General features: G+C 47.1%; 1 protein-coding gene across 2 annotated transcripts in view; it reads right to left on the bottom strand.

Annotated features, from left to right (window-relative positions):
- LOC116649090 (transmembrane protein 132B-like) overlaps positions 1-16,642 on the bottom strand; it is a 260,617-nt gene that overhangs the window by 5,498 nt on the left and 238,477 nt on the right. The gene's annotated exons all lie outside the window — the stretch shown is intronic.

Here is a 16,642-nt window from a genome sequence, read left to right as displayed (position 1 = left end):
CAGAAGAAAGAGAAATTAAGGAGTCGATCCCATTTACAATTGCACCCAAAACCATAAGATACCTAGGAATAAATCTAACCAAAGAGGCAAAGGATCTGTACTCAGAAAACTATAAAATACTCATGAAAGAAATTGAGGAAGACACAAAGAAATGGAAAAACGTTCCATGCTCATGGATTGGAAGAACAAATATTGTGAAGATGTCAATGCTACCGAGAGCAATCTACACATTCAATGCAATCCCCATCAAAATACCATCAACTTTTTTCAAAGAAATGGAACAAATAATCCTAAAATTTGTATGGAACCAGAAAAGACCCTGAATAGCCAGAGGAATGTTGAAAAAGAAAAGCAAAGCTGGCGGCATCACAATTCCGGACTTCCAGCTCTACTACAAAGCTGTCATCATCAAGACAGTATGGTACTGGCACAAAAACAGACACATAGATCAATGGAACAGAATAGAGAGCCCAGAAATGGACCCTCAACTCTATGGTCAACTCATCTTCGACAAACCAGGAAAGAATATCCAATGGAAAAAAGACAGTCTCTTCAACAAATGGTGCTGGGAAAATTGGACAGTCACATGCAGAAGAATGAAACTGGACCATTTCCTTACACCACACACAAAAATAGACTCCAAATGGTTGAAAGACCTAAATGTGAGACAGGAGTCCATCAAAATCCTAAAGGAGAACACGGACAGCAACCTGTTCGACCTCAGCTGCAGCAACTTCTTCCTAGAAACATCTCCAAAGGCAGGGGAAGCAAGGGCAAAAATGAACTATTGGGACTTCATCAAGATAAAAAGCTTCTGCACAGCAAAAGAAACAGTCAACAAAACCGAAAGACAACCGACAGAATGGGAGAAGATATTTGCAAATGACATATCAGATAAAGGGCTAGTATCCAAAATCTATAAAGAACTTATCAAACTCAACACCCAAAGAACAAAGAATCCAATCAAGAAATGGGCAGAAGACATGAGCAGACATGTTTCCAAAGAAGACATCCAAATGGCCAATAGACACATGAAAAAGTGCTCAACATCGCTCAGCATCAGGGAAATCCAAATCAAAACCTCAATGAGATAGCACCTCACACCAGTCAGAATGGCTAAAATTAACAAGTCAGGAAACGACAGATGTTGGCGGGGATGCGGAGAAAGGGGAACCCTCCTACACTGTTGGTGGGAATGCAAGCTGGTGCAGCCACTCTGGAAAACAGTATGGAGGGTCCTCAAAAAGTTGAAAATAGAGCTACCATACGATCCAGCAATTGCACTACTGGGTATTTACCCCAAACATACAAATGTAGGGATCCTAAGGGGTACATGCACCCCGATGTTTATAGCAGCAATGTCCACAATAGCCAAACTGCGGAAAGAGCCCAGATGTCCATCAACAGATGAATGGATAAAGAAGATGTGGTGTATATATATACAATGGAATATTATGCAGCCATTAAAAGGAATGAGATCTTGCCATTGCAAATACCATCAACGTGGATGGAACTGGAGGGTGTTATGCTGAGCGAAATAAGTCAATCAGAGAAAGACATGTATCATATGACCTCACTGATATGAGGAATTCTTAATCTCAGGAAACAAACTGAGGGTTGCTGGAGTGGGGAGTGGGGTGGGAAGGATGGGCTGGCTGGGTGATAGACATTGGGGAGGGTATGTGCTATGGTGAGCGCTGTGAATTGTCCAAGACTGCTGAATCTCAGATCTGTACCTCTGAAACAAATAATGCAATATATGTTAAGAAAAAAAAAAAGAAGATAGCAGGAGGGGAAGGATGAAGGGGGGAAAAACGGAGGGGGAGACGAACCATGAGAGACGATGGACTCTGAAAAACAAACTGAGGGTTCTAGAGGGGAGCGGGGTGGGAGGATGGGTTAGCCTGGTGATGGGTATTAAAGAAGGCACATTCTGCATTGAGCACTGGGTGTTATGCACAAACAATGAATCGTGGAACACTACATCAAAAACTAATGATGTGATGTATGGTGATTAACATAACAATAAAAAAATTTTAAAAAAATAATAAAATTGGGACTGTCTCAGAATGTCAGAGTCAGCACACCTAGGAAGACATAAAAAGAAGCTGTTGTCTATACCCAGTCCCTAATTCTGCCAGAGTTTCACAAACTTACATTCTCTGTCTGGGTCTCTAAGTTCTGGACTATAACTCATTCGTTCAAACGTTCAATTAAATTTATTGAGCATCTATGCATGCCAAGCTCTGTTTTCGGCACCGGGGCTCAGTGGTGGACAAGGCAGGGGAGGTTCGTGCTCTCCTGGAGTTTATATTCTCGTGGAGGGAAACAATTAACAAGCTAGTAAGAAAACAAATGAGGCAAGTATTAAATAACGAGAGTAGCTGTCATTAATGACCTTCCCTAAATATTTCCAGCTCCCCGTTTTCTGGACACAGGAGAGGCCTGCATTTCTGGCTCACGTGACACTGGGTGGAGCCAAGTGACCGGCTGTGACCAGCACATTCTCTGTGTCCCTTCCACGCAAAAGCGCAAGTCTCTGCTGCCCGCTGCTACCGCCCCCAGCAGCTTGAGAGACTGACGGTCAGATTCCCCCGGCCGAACTTCAGTGGGAAAATGGTTTGAATGAGAAACGAACCTCTGTTGTTTAAACCACCGGGACTGGGGGTGGTGTGTTTTCACAGCATCCACCAGCCCGTCCTGACTGAGGCAGAGATGAGGACAAAACGCAGTAAAGTGGGGGGGGGGGGGGTCCGTCAGATAGAGCCATGAAAGGAGCCCTCTCTGAGAAGAGGTATCTGAGAGCTGGGATTTCAGTGGAGGACAAGGATCAGTGTTCCAGACAAGGGGAACAGCAAGGGCAGAGGCTCTGAGGTGGTAAAAGGCTTGCCACGGTTAAGCACACATGTCCCGCACACGTGCACTTATGCACACTCACATGCACCCCTGCACCCCTGCACAGGCATATGAACTCACACACACACACTGGCACAAACTCGCGGCCAGAGTGATGAGCAGGAGGCAGAGGGGGACTGGGCTGCCGCCCTGGGGTCCACCTGCAGACGCTTCCAGGGGCCAGCCTCCATCCCGGAGAGACAGTCATCAGTGATGCAGGCCCTTTGCACAAAACCTCAACGTCCCAGCAAGGGGCAGAGCTCTCCAGAGACTGGCTGCAATGGGGACTGTCCCCCCTCCCCGGCTATAGAGACCTAACCCCATCCGGTTCCCTATTAGCATAAATTAAAAGAAAAAAGTCCCAAGCGCTGAGACAAGCAGAGAAGTAAGAGGTGTCGCAGTCCCACAGCCTGGTTAACTCTCCCTGCAAGCCAAGGCCCCGAGCCTGGGTGCTGTCCAGCGGTGCCCCTCTGGGGAGCAGGGGACTTTACCACGCCCTCTGGTGCAGGCGACATCACTGCCAAGTGACGCATAAGGGACTTCAGCAATGTGGCGTCACTTGCTTGCAGGGCCACACTGAGGAAGTGGTAGAGATCTGCCTCCACGGTCATGACTAGAAAACGCCTTTTATGAAAAGAGCAGAGAACTAATCAATTATAGTGTTCACGCCCTAAAGAGTCCTCGCTCCTACACGGAGAAGGGTCTTTACGAGCACAGAAAGAAACAGGGGTCCTGGGCACTGAACACTTGTGCTCTGTGTGGAAGGGACTCTGGGCTGGCAGAATGAAGCTCTCCGCATGTAAAGAGCACCTGTCCGAGGAAGGAGACAAAAGAGGACAGGAAAGGGCTGACGAGCAGGGAGTGAGGGAGATGGAATGTGGGGTGGTCCCGGACCCGGCCAGTGCCCCCGATTTGCCCCTGGATGGCCCAATGCTGGAGCCAGAGCATTCCCTCGGATAGTTGGTGAAGCTTATTTAAGCTTCTTTCTGCTTGCAACTAAAACACTGATGTAATATGACAGCACTAAAGTCTCTCATGAAGAGGAGATGCGGTGTTTTATGACCCATAGTGGTATGATTTTACTTGCCTCACCATTTCCACTGTGGTGACTTTCACGGGCATTTAAGCATATTTCAGCTGATACATGGGGAGAGACCAGCAGAGCCATAAATCAGTATTGACTGCCAGAGAAGCCTCTCTCCTTAACGCCCAGTGCTTTCTTCTGTGGGCAGCCCGATGTTTCCAGAAGAAAAGACCCAATGCCAGTGTGAACTCTCCCTAAAACACCTAAGTGACAACCACTTACCATGACCCATCTGCCAACCCCATGCTACAAGCCCGTCTTGAAAAATCCAGGCAGACTATTTTCCCATTTTTTTCTTCTGTTTCAAAATCCAGAGCTAAGTGGCTAGCATCCCACCATCGTGCAAACAAGCGGAGAGCCTGTAGGCGAAGACGATGCAGTTTCGGGAGGGCAGGACACCGTGTTGCTCCAACTCAAATGGACAAAGCGAACGCACTGCCTCCAGCAGCCTCTCAGCCCTCTTGCACTTTAAATGTTCCGAGAAGTCTCTTTAGCAAGTGCAGCAAAGTATTACATTTTTTAAAGGACCTTATATGAAAAGTCCAAGACACAGCCATGAACTGCCACCAAAAGAAAGCTCGACATCCTTCTCACCCCAGCCTTACTCAAAACCTAGTGACATCAGCACACCCGTGACACGGGAGGGGAAGGTCTCTCTATTCTGTCCAGTGTCCTCGACAGGGGCCTTGGTCCCGGGAGAGATGAGCAAACCCAGACGTTTCTGCTGTTGCTCACACAGCGGAGCCCGAGCACCGTAGCCCGGTGGGCCACCGGCGGTCCGCACAGGAAGCAGGACTCCGTTCCCACTGGGTCGGTGGAGTAGTACCGGACAGAGGGAACATCTGACGTGCACAGCCACAAGTAGGGTCAACAGAACTGAGGAGGGATGTTAGGGAGCTCAGAGATGAGCAGCAGCGCAAAGCTGTGACTACCCGCGTTTGAGGGGCTAGCGGGGAACTAGCGTTCCTGCGGCCCCGGAGACAGCTGGAGCCCCGGTGGGACGCAGCTATCGCCACAACCAGGCAGGAAGGAGGAAGTGCCCCGACCTCCCGGTGCCGGCCTTCTGGTCTCCTGCCAGGGCCCGGCACGGGCTTAGCCCAGCCAGAAGCCAGCAAGGGAGCCCAGGTGAAGCAACCCGTTGGCATGAACCCCCCAAAGTGCACAGCAAAGAAGAGTGGGAAGTGGGGCCAACAGAGAAGTAGCACGCCCAGTATTTGGGGTTCGCGTTGGTGTGACCCCAAGCTACCTTCCAGATTTATCTCCCGTGCCCTGCTGCGTAGACTTGCTGACCTACACTCCCCAGCCTTCTCTTTCACGCACGTTTCCAGCGCGAGGTTCTGGGGGAAGTTGGGGGACAGAAGGGAGATATATGGCAATACTGACCCATTGCAAGTTTTCCCTGTGGCAAATGTCCTCCCCGAGCTCTTTCCTGCCTTCACCTGAGCAGTCACTGACCCAGGAATGCCCGACACAACGCTTCCAGCAGTCTGAGAAGAGGAGACCTCTCGGCGCTGTGGCGAGGATTAAACGGGCCAACGTGTGGGGCACCTAGAAGCTGTTATCACAGATGTCCACCTGCAAAGACGGGCCTCCCACGCTTCACGCTCTCTCAGAGCGCCCTGTGCTTCCCCTTCATACTGCACATCACAGTCCTCTCTCTGCCTCACCCACCAAGTCCCAGCCATGGCCCCGTCGTGGCGCGTGGAGCGGCAAGGGGCCGCCTCGGGGGGCCATCTGGAAAGGCCGGGGGATGTGGGGGCCCAAGATGCCCAGTAATGTGGTGCAGGAAAAGCAGCAGCCCCCCACTGCCCCTCCCTTCCCCTCGGGTTTCAGGAGACATGTCCACGCCGCTGCTGCCAGCTGCCGGATGCGCGCAGTTAGCTGCGTACACAGCCGATGTGTGCGGTAGCCGCGTACACAGTAGGAAGCGGTATGGGGAGGACACCGCGAGGAGCAACATGAGGCCACCCAGTAGTCACGCTGGGCACGGATGAGGGCCCCCAGATTTTAACGGAACACATCACAGTTTGTACCAAGGGTCGGAGAGCCCGTTCTGCTCCCCCGTCCTGTGAGGGGAGGAGGAGGGGGAGGCGGGGCACGCTCAGAAACCCACACACACCAGATCCCTGAGACTGCCGGCCACTTTCACGCCAAAGGGTTATTGGTCTGATTGATTTGATTCTCCTCCTTTCCCATAATTTTCCTGAAATCCAATTTATTACTTCGGTTTAATTATTCTGACAGCTGGCTTTCCACACTCCCTTTTACCCCGACCCTGCTTCTCAGAGAGAGAGATTGACTTTTCAATTCCTGCTCATTAAACATGGTCTATTTTAAATACTTCTTCCAAGGTGGCCTAAGGTAAGAGCAAAAAAGGAATCTCTTGGTCTTTGATGTAGGGAGAAAACTGGCTGCATTTTCCACCTGTGTCAGGCCCCTACAGTTGAATCAGACACCTACTGACCCACCGAGTCAGCGGGCCGTCCAGCACCTGGGGAATGGACTGAGCTCGATTAGGTTCGCGCAGGCCAGGGGCCACCCACAGAACACCCCACACCGCTACTAGCTCGCAGCTGTACCCACAGCCACACCGGGGACGGTGGGAGGGAAGACACAGGGCTCTCAAGTCTTAGAGAAGCATTCTGAGATGTGGGTACCAGCAGCACATGAGTAGCATTGTCTGAATGTGCAGTGAACTGCAGGATGAGGGGCAAAGCCAAACTAGCCTCAGTGAGTCACGGCTTCAAAGGAAACGCGACTGATGCAGATCTACGAGCTCAGCATTGGTGATCACTCAGACAAGCCCACCTGGGTTCATCTTTACCCTGGAAGGGATGTATGTTCAGTTATTTACTGCCACACCACAAATTATCCCCAATTTTGGCAGATTAAACAATAAACATTATTTCACAGTTCCTTTGGGTCAGAAATTAGGGAGCAGCTGAGCTGAGTGGTTCTGCGTCAGTCTTTTGTGAGGTTGCAGTGAGGATGTCAGCTGGGGCTGAATCATCTGAAGGCTTGGCTGGGGCTGGAGGATCTACTTTCAAGATGGCACACTCACACGGCTGCTGGCGGGAGGCCTCAGTTCCTCATCAGCAGCCTTTTCCAGAGAGCTGCTTGAGTGTCCTCATGACATGGCAGGTGGCTTCCCCCAGCATGCAAGATCCAAGCGACAACAAGGAGGGAGGGGTGATGCCTTCTGTGACCTACTTTCTGAAGTCACAAACCAATACTCCCACCATAGTGCAGTTCTTCAAAGTGAGTCGCTAAGTCCCATCCACACTTAAGGGGAGAGAAATTAAGCTCCACCTCTTCATGAGAGGAGTATCACAAGAATGTGTATACCTATTTTAAAACTACCTACAGGCCTCCTGAGCAAGCATCAACAAGAGTCGAACCCAGAACTTTGAGGTTAGGCATACTTGGGTTCGCATCAGCCTTACGTCATTTACTTACCTGGGTTTAACCTCTGCACACCCAAGTTCCTCATCAGCAAATGAGGACAACAATATCTACATTGCCTAGTTATTGTGAGAATCTAATTAGATACTATATGCAAAATATCCACCATAGTGCCTGGTGCATAGAAAGAATTCAATTCATCATGATTAATATCTGATTTACTATGAGGGGTAAAGGAGAATCATTTGGCACTCTTTGCATACTTAATCTCTGGTGTGACCCCCACTATAACATAACTAAAACATCATAGATGGATTTATGTAACTAAATAATAATTCTTTTACATTTATAACTGGGAAGTTTTAAATAGTGCCCTAAAAATAACATGACATAGGGTCACTGATGTCTCAGATGCTCTGAGTTGCACTATGACACAATCAATGTCCAAATTTCATAAAAGTTCACAGGTGGGTTCTGCCATCAAAAGATGTCAGAAGTAGGGAGCCTGGGGGCGCCTGGGTGGCTCAGTCGGTTAAGCGACTGCCTTCGGCTCAGGTCATGATCTCAGGGTCCTGGGATCGAGCCCCGCATCGGGCTCCCTGCTCCGCGGGAGGCCTGCTTCTCCCTCTCCCACTCCCCCTGCTTGTGTTCCCTCTCTCGCTGTCTCTCTCTCTCTCTCTGTCAATTAAATAAATAAATAAATAAAAAATCTTTAAAAAAAAAAAAGAAGTAGGGAGCCTGGGTGCCTCAGTTGGTTAAGCGACTGCCTTCGGCTCAGGTCATGATCCTGGAGTCCCGGGATCGAGTCCCGCATTGGGCTCCCTGCTCAGCAGGGAGTCTGCTTCTCCCTCTGACCCTACCCCTCTTGTGTGCTCTCTCTCTCTCAAATAAATAAAATAAAATCTTTAAAAGAAAAAAAAGATGTCAGAGGTAATTGAGGGTCATACATCAGCCCTCTGCCATCTAGGACCATTCAAACTGGCTGCCTCCTTTTTTAACAGAAGTAAGTCAGAAAACTGTGAGTATGATATTATAGGAGCATTGACCCAGGCACCAAAAATACACACGTCCAATGTGATATTAGTATTTATACTGACAGCACAGATTTTTGGCTACATGCTTGCTAAGTGGGTAACCAGAAGGCTCGTGCAGACAAATCCAGACACAAGTAAAGGGATGTCTGCCTAGGCAAACGGAGATTGTAGATGAGTCACTTTAGGACAAAAGTCTCTCAGAACCAATATCCAGAAAAAAATGCAGATTGATATCTATAAATACATGCTGAAATGTGATAAACCTCATTTCTTCACTTCAGTCTCATTCCTGATGCTAACTTCTTAGTAGACTAGGGTACCACCCGCAAGTAAGGAGAGCGCGTCCTTCTCTTCCAGTCGTAGTAGCTAGGCTTCTGTGTCGTGAAGCGTGCCAAATGGACGATCCAGCAGCTGGCCGTGGGTGCGGGCAAGGCCCAGAGAAAGAACTGCCCGGCTGAGCCCGACCAAAATGGCAGACACAGGTAAGTACGCAGGAAGCACATGGTTGTTACCTCAGACAACTTCACAGTAGGGTGATTTGTTCTACAGCAGAAACTGGCAGTCAGTGCAGTGTCAGTGTGAGGACACTAGCGATATAGCACACCTCCCCCCCCTTCCTAACCTGGATTTCCTATTTAATAAGATGTTTATTTTAGAGCTCTGGAAGATACTGTCTATCAAGTGAGCAAAGTTCCTTCCTATGTCTACTTTGCTAAGAGTTTTGGCATAAATTATGAGCTAAAATAGAAACCGCTCTCGTTCGGTACGCGCTGAGCAGCCCTTTCCAGACAAACAGGAAACTCTTCTAAGAGACCACTTCAGGAACATATTGAACAGCTAACAACGGAGGAGACAAGACCTACACAACAGAAAGGACTTACGTAATAATGCAGGACCGCACATGCTCAAATGATGAAGACAGAAGGCATGAGCTCAGGGTCAGTAGACGTTCAGAGGAGAATATGAACTTGGGTTTGTTTGTTTTTTTAAAGAAAATAGATGATGGGAAACAAGTATTTTGGTGAGAGCAAAGCAAGAGATGAAGACACAGCATAAGGGAAGTAGATGGCAAACATGCTTGGTAAGAGCATGAGAGCAAACGTGCACGTTCAGCTCGCCACTGCTTCTTCTGGGGCTCGGAGGCAAGCTGTGCTTTCCAGGCTGCCTTGAAGTTATGTCTCCACATACTGACTATGAAATGTGGGTAGAGGTAACATAAGCCACATCCAGGCCCGGCCTTTGAAAACATCCTATAAGATCTTCCAGAGTTTCCATGGAAACTTCAAGGGTGGCATGGCCACAAACAAAGATTCCAAATGGCACAGGCATAGGACAGGAGCAGCCAAGGCCCCTGACCACTGCTTGAACTTGGATGCAGCTACTTGGACGTAGCTCAGAAACTCCATCCAGGCCTCGCCAGACTATGTCAAGCCACTGAGATATGAGGTTATTTGTTACAACAGCTAACATTAATTATCCTCACTAATGCAAAGAGCTACAAAGGGCAGAGTTCAAAGAATCCAATAACTTGAATATCCCAGTGAATTCCTCAGTGACCAGCTACTCTGAGCTAGACCCACTGGCCTGTAATTCTGGCCTTTGACTTCCTATTTTCAGAGACACCTTCATTTCTGGAGCTCAGGAAGAAAGAACCTTATTGCATTTCCTGGGAAGAGTGATGCACTTGTAATAAACCTACTTCCACCAAGGCTGTTGAAAAATGGGGTCACGAAACATATGCTAAATAGTATTTTCAAAATGAAAGGTAGAGAACAGACGGAAGATTTCTGTTCCCAGGCAGACTAGAAATGCGGCGGCTCTTGGTACCAGAATCCAGACTTCCTGTGGTTTCAATACAAATTTTGAAACAACAGCAACAATCCAGTAAGGGAAACTAGCACAATGCTACTCAGGGTCCTACACCTTCCTTGAGGGATCTTCAGATCGTCCAGGTTTTCACCCAATCCCCCACCTTCAGCTAGCAGAATAATGCAAGCAAGCCCCATCAAACTGACCCCTCTCAAAGGAAGAGAGTAATTATTTCCAATGAAGATAATAAGTCTATAAAAAGAAAAAAATCAGGACAGTCAGTAATTATGCACATTTGTCTCCTGACACCAGGAAATAGAAATTTAACAGTGACCACACCCTCAGAGGATTCGCACAGTGCCCGAAAGCTTCCCATTTAGAAGACAGTTTACTCAATGGCAAAGCAACACCCTGGGGGTGCAGAGTCTCCAGAGGCTAGGTCACAGCCGGTCAGGCCCCTGACAGCAACTCTCAAGGCCTTCTAACACAACCCCGCAATGCGTGCCATGATCCTAAAGGCCCAGAATTGCTTGCATCGGCAGCAGACCGATGTTAAGACTCACTACTGCATTCTAATAAAACCTCAAAAATATGTTTCTTGGTCAAACCATCCTGACTTACCCAAGGTCACCCACGGCAAATGGCAGGGTCAAGATCTGACTTCCGAGCAGCTGAGCACAAGCATTACGCTCTCCCATATAACAATACCCTAAAAACGTAATGCGCTAGTACTACGGACACACTAATAATACAATACAATGCAATAACACGCTATAATGAAGCAAGGGTCACACCTGATCTTACACCCACGCGCTCCTCACTGAGAAATCATCCTAGCGGTCTCCTGACCAGCTTCTCCTTGCTCAAAAAAAATTTTTTTTAACAGGCAGGTCTCAGGACTTAGAGGAATACAGCATAACCTAGCCATCAATTCTATTCCTTCCAGGGGTAATTCTATGATTCCCTGTACCACCACTATTCTGCTCGTATCTGTCTTAATATGCACGTGCGTGTGCACACATGCATGCACACACGCACACGCGTGCACACATTGCTGTCCTGGTCCCAGGCAATTCCAGTATTCTTGCCAATACCTACACTGAATGACAGGCAGATTCTTCAGTTGAAATCTACTAAGAAAAAAAAAAACGATGAGAACAAGGCTAAGTCTGGGCCGTAACTGGTTCTCAGAATCGAAGATGGAGGGAAACAAGCATAGAGCAGCTCCATTTGCAGGGAGTAGACTGAGCCAGAAGCCACAGGGAGGTAGGTGGGCTCTTTACTGACCAGCTTGCCTAAGCTCACCACATCTCATGCGTAAGATTCTGATTCCAGAACTCTCCCAGCGAAGAGACCCCAAGCTCTGAACTCACTCAACGGATGGGTCTACAGTAACTTCAAAGAACTCTAAAATGGGGTCTCAGGAGTAGTAGCGTAGTTCAATTTGATAGAGGTTTGAGAAGTACCAGGAAGTGCCCAGGACTGGGGTTGACCTAACAGGTAAGAAGAGAAATGAGACCCAGGTCTGGCACTCAGGACGGTCACTAAGACACTGGAGGAACTGGTCCCAGCCAAGTTTACTGCAGTGTGCTCGTATTTTGGTCATGGTAGCACAGAAAACTCAGTAGTGAGTGTGGCTGGCGGGGGAATGCAGCGTGAAAATGGGAGTGTAGGTCAAGGGGACCTTTGTCAAGAGGAAAACAGACTGAGGCAGCTTCTCACCTTGCAAGTCAAAACTATGAACATGCAGTTAAAAGAGAAGACAATTTGATAGATCCTTAGTTAATCAGAGTACTCAAGTAGAAGATACCCAGATTGATTTAAGCGGGGATTTCTTAAAGCCTATTTTTTTCTTTTTTATGAATAATTTCTGGACTGGCCTTAGTAGAAACAGTCTAGTGACCTTGAACTCGTGCTTCCTTTTCTGACAAAGGATCCCCACACACAAGGTGTCAGAGCCATGACCCTGACTTTCCACAGTGAATCAATTAGGGATTTTTGGTTGTAAGCAACAGACACTTACTCTGAATAATTTATGCAGAATGTGGGTGTGGGTAGCAAAAGGAATTAACAGGCTCATCAGTTGCACAGATAAAATGAATACACTCACACGACGGTATGTCTTCTCCAACCTTGCAGCAGTGCACTCAAGATTCAAAGTCCCAGAGAGAGCACCTGGTTGACTGACCATTGGTCATATCCCCACCCTATGGTCAGTCCAGGGCAGGATATCATGTCCCTACACATGATGCTCATGAGAAGAGAAAGGAAGCCCCCAGAAGGAAATCAAGTCGATGCTCCTAAAGAAACAGGGCCCAGTGGCCCAAACCTAATGCAGGCTGAGCATGCAGAAGGTAGAAGAGATTCAGTTATTTAGATATTGCCCAACAAGAGACATGGGCTGTGAGAGAACACTTCTGTGTGGGGGCTGTCTGCTCAGCTCAGAGCCCACTTCCCTGAAAAAGACTCTTCAAAGGTTTGGACTCCGGCAGCTACGGCTGTGCTGGGTGTCCCTTCCCCTCACCCACACCTGATTGGACCAGAGCAACGTCTGGCCCACGGAAAGCCAGCCCAGGGGCTAGCAAACAGCCAATCAGATCTTTTTTGATAAATGGCGTTTAGAGACCCAGAAAGTAAGACTGAGAGACTAGACAATGTTGAGGGCAGAACCCCTCAAAATGAGATGAGTTTCAAGGAATTCCTTCCTCAGAGGGCTTTGGAAATATCGTTTTGACCTTCCTGAGGCCCAGTCATTCGGTTGCCCTCTGAATTTCATGAGCTCATCCAGTATCCTCCTGAGAAACTCCCCTTTTTGTTCATGCCTGGGTTCTCTCCTTCCCAAAGCAATAATCTCTGTCTAGCCCAAGATAAAAATTTCACCAGACCTCAGCTATCAGAAGACACTTACCAAAACACCTGGTATTTCTCTTTGCAAAAAAAACCACCCAATCAACAAACAAAACCAAAATGCTTTTACCAACACTTTAAGAGAAAGCAGATTAAAACTCTAAAATGCCCAGATAAGAATATTTGAACTTTACCCCCCAAGACCTCAACAGCTGATCAATATCAATTACAGTTGTAAGAGAAGAGTCCCAGGACCAAAAATATCATAATTTTGCCTCAGAGTGGGAAGAGAAAAACAATTAGGTTTCTTGGGAAAAAAAATAAAGGAATTTTCTTGAGAAAGAAGAATCCAGTAAAGGAAGAGTTAACTACCTTGGCTAAACGGTTCTTCAGAATTCTCTCTCATAAGGAAAGGGGTGGATTGAGCAAGACAGAGAGAGCATACATCGTAAATCAGAATAATTGCATTACTTGGCTGTCTTGGTGGCTCAATCTTCTCCTGATAAATTTTTTAAATTATGGTAAGATCGGTTTTGAGTGTGAATCTTTTCGTAATCCATTCAGACACCTCTAAGTGAAAGTGAAAATATACTGTACTCTAAAAGCGGGATGTACACCCAGGTTTGATTCGGAACCCAGTGAGAAGTGAAGTGTGTGGCCGATGAAGACATAAAGTATCATTTGCGTGGAGTTGATGAGGACCTGGTGCTAACAGAGCTGGTGTTCCATCCAGACCGCACCAATGCTTTCCTGCGTCTGATTCCTGCATACCCAGACATCTTTTCCAGAAGTATTCTCATGACTCCATTTACAGCAGGCTGCTGAGCATTAGCAGCTACAGACTTGAATGGAGAGAAAGACCCCACTTTATGATGTCTCACCTCCATGATGAGGATGAGCCTCAGGACTCTGTTCTGAGCAACCTGTCTGAGAAAGGTTAGCTCTAGACAAGTCTGCTTCCTGGAAGACCCGTCCCAGTTGGTGTTCAAGTCTGAGAATTAAGGTATATGTTATTACTAGTTTCAAAAGTCAATTCTGGAAACACTTTGGCATTTCCTCAAAAGTTTAAGCACAGAATTACGATATGAGCTAGCAATTCTTCTCCGAGGTGTATACCCCCTGCCTCCTGAAAAGAGATGCTCCGACAGATCCTTGCACGCAGATGTTCACAAAAGCATTCTTTACAGTAGTCCACATGTCCACCAACAAAGGGGCCGATAAACCAATCGAGCGGTGTATCCACTCAACAGAATAGGCTTCAGCCATAAAGGTGCTGACACCTCGAGAATGCCCCGCTGAGCAGAAGGAGCCAGGCACGGAAGGCCATGTGGTTCCAGGTACACGAAATGTCCACAACGTGTAAATCCACGGAGATGAGAAGCATATTGCTGGTTCCCAAGAGCAGGGGTGGAGAATTAGGGAGCACATGTTTAAAATGTTCTGGAACCAGACAGAGATGGTGGTGGCACAACATTGTGAACGTGCTAAATGCCAGAGCTGTTCACTTTAAGATGGCTAATTTTGTTATGTGAATTTCACCTCAATTAAAAAAAAAAAAAATCATTTGCCTTACCAAAAAAAAATCAATCCTTTCCATTTTTACAATATATAGGCTCATATTATCAACTGTCTTCTTTTAACACTTTTCAGCCACCCCCACTCTCCAAACTCAAACTCAAACACAGTGTTTTCACTGTAATGGACAAAAGTAGGTAAAAAGGTGACAGGTCCAACCAACATCAACATAAAATTTCCCAGCCACATTTATACTCAAGATTTATAAGAACTGCAGTTACACGACAGAAAAGCTTAATCCATGTTTCAAATGTTTCCTGGATGTTCTAGAAACAGGAACCAAGATTTTTATTTCTTACCATCACAAGGGAAGGCAGACGGAGAATTAGCCTATTTCTTCTGCCTATCTTCTCAGTCCGGCAACTATTTAAAGGGAATACATATCTTGATACATTTTGTTATATAAAATAATAAGATAAAACAAGATACAATAATGACGATGACAATGCTAATGATACTAACCAGAACTACTACATTTATGGATTAATTATGAGTCAGGGGCTGTGCTGGTGTCCCCCTGCACGCGTGCACGCACATGCACACACACACGCACGCACACACACTTACACTCATTCAAACTTCCCTCTGAACATGTCATCCAGGTGAGGTGCTATCTGCCTGTCATCCCCACCTCCCGCTAGGTAAGAGACCCAGCCTCCTTCAGGGATTGACTTTTCCCGAGCTCTGTCCACAAGGCTCAGGTGAGGCTGACTCGGCCCCAGCTCCACCCAGGTGTAGCAAATCAGAGCCCATTTCTGGGACTTCACTTGGGGGTCCTGGGAACAGACACCTTTCCCAGGGTGGTTGTCCAAAGCCAGGAGGTGAGGATGGAGCTGACAACAGCCCTCTACCACACCCAGGGGAGAGCCCACCTGCAGAGGGCACCAACCCAGGATCAAGAGCCCCCAGAGTCTGGAAGAGGATGTGTCCTGACAGCAGCAGTGGGTCTCTCCAGATCCAGCTGTTCCTGAAGCCAGCCCTGCCCTGCACTTGTCAGTTAAAGCGGCCAGTCACTTCCCCTTGTGCTGAGGTCGGTTTCAATTAAGTTTTCTGTTACCCTGAAAAGAATCCAGATGGAAACACTAGAGATTAACCAAAAAAGTAGTGAATATCTCTTCCAATAAATCAAGTGCTCAATCTTGGAATTTGTTTCAAAAAGATCTAATTTTTGCTTCATTTTGTTTTGTTTTAATAATCGTCAGAATAAGGAACCTGGGTTTCTCTTTAAGTTCCTGAGAGTTACGAGGAAGAGCAACCTGTTTAACCCTCTGTGCTGAGGCAAAGGAGTCTTTTAGGGACTTACAGAAAAAAATTCTTTACCAGAAGGCTATAGATAACCCCATCTCATGTGTCCAGGGTCTCTTACTCAAACAGGTCCCTTGAGAGTGCCCAGTCTTGCAGATACTGATGGAGTATGTGAAGATGTGTTTTGCTGGAAGCCTGGATGTGGACAATGACACTGGAAGGTCCATAGTAGGTTCTCACGGAAGAGATGCTGACTCAATCAACATTATGGAATGCAAATTTATACAATTTGTGCAATTTATGCAATCCCAATGCATAAAGACCAATTCGTTAGTTAGGTTATTCCATATTCATTAGTTACCTGTTATAGGCCAGACACTTTGATAGTTGCTGGGAATTCAATGGATAACAAATATTTCCTACCTTCATGGAGCTAACAGAATTTCCTGAGAGAAAAGTAAATAACGTATACTTCCAATAGTACATAATGTGCATGCTTACAAATATATACTTACAAATGATGCTATAGCAAATGCTGTGGTGGTCCCCTAACAGCATACCGTGGAAACATGAATTATGTTTACTCTATAATAATTACTGGAGCTGAGACCAACAGGATGAGGTAAGGAGGGGAGGGAAAGCATCCCACGCAGGGGAAGAGCAAGTGCAAAGGCCCTGAAGTGGGAATGAGCCGAGCATGAAGGGCACCAGGGGCAAAGACCACTGTGTGTGGAGCACGAGGAGTAAGGGG

The sequence above is a fragment of the Phoca vitulina genome, unplaced genomic scaffold (genome assembly GCF_004348235.1).
Source record: "Phoca vitulina isolate PV1807 unplaced genomic scaffold, GSC_HSeal_1.0 scaffold46, whole genome shotgun sequence".
Lineage (NCBI taxonomy): Eukaryota > Metazoa > Chordata > Mammalia > Carnivora > Phocidae > Phoca > Phoca vitulina.
This window is presented reverse-complemented; position numbering and strand designations above follow the sequence as displayed.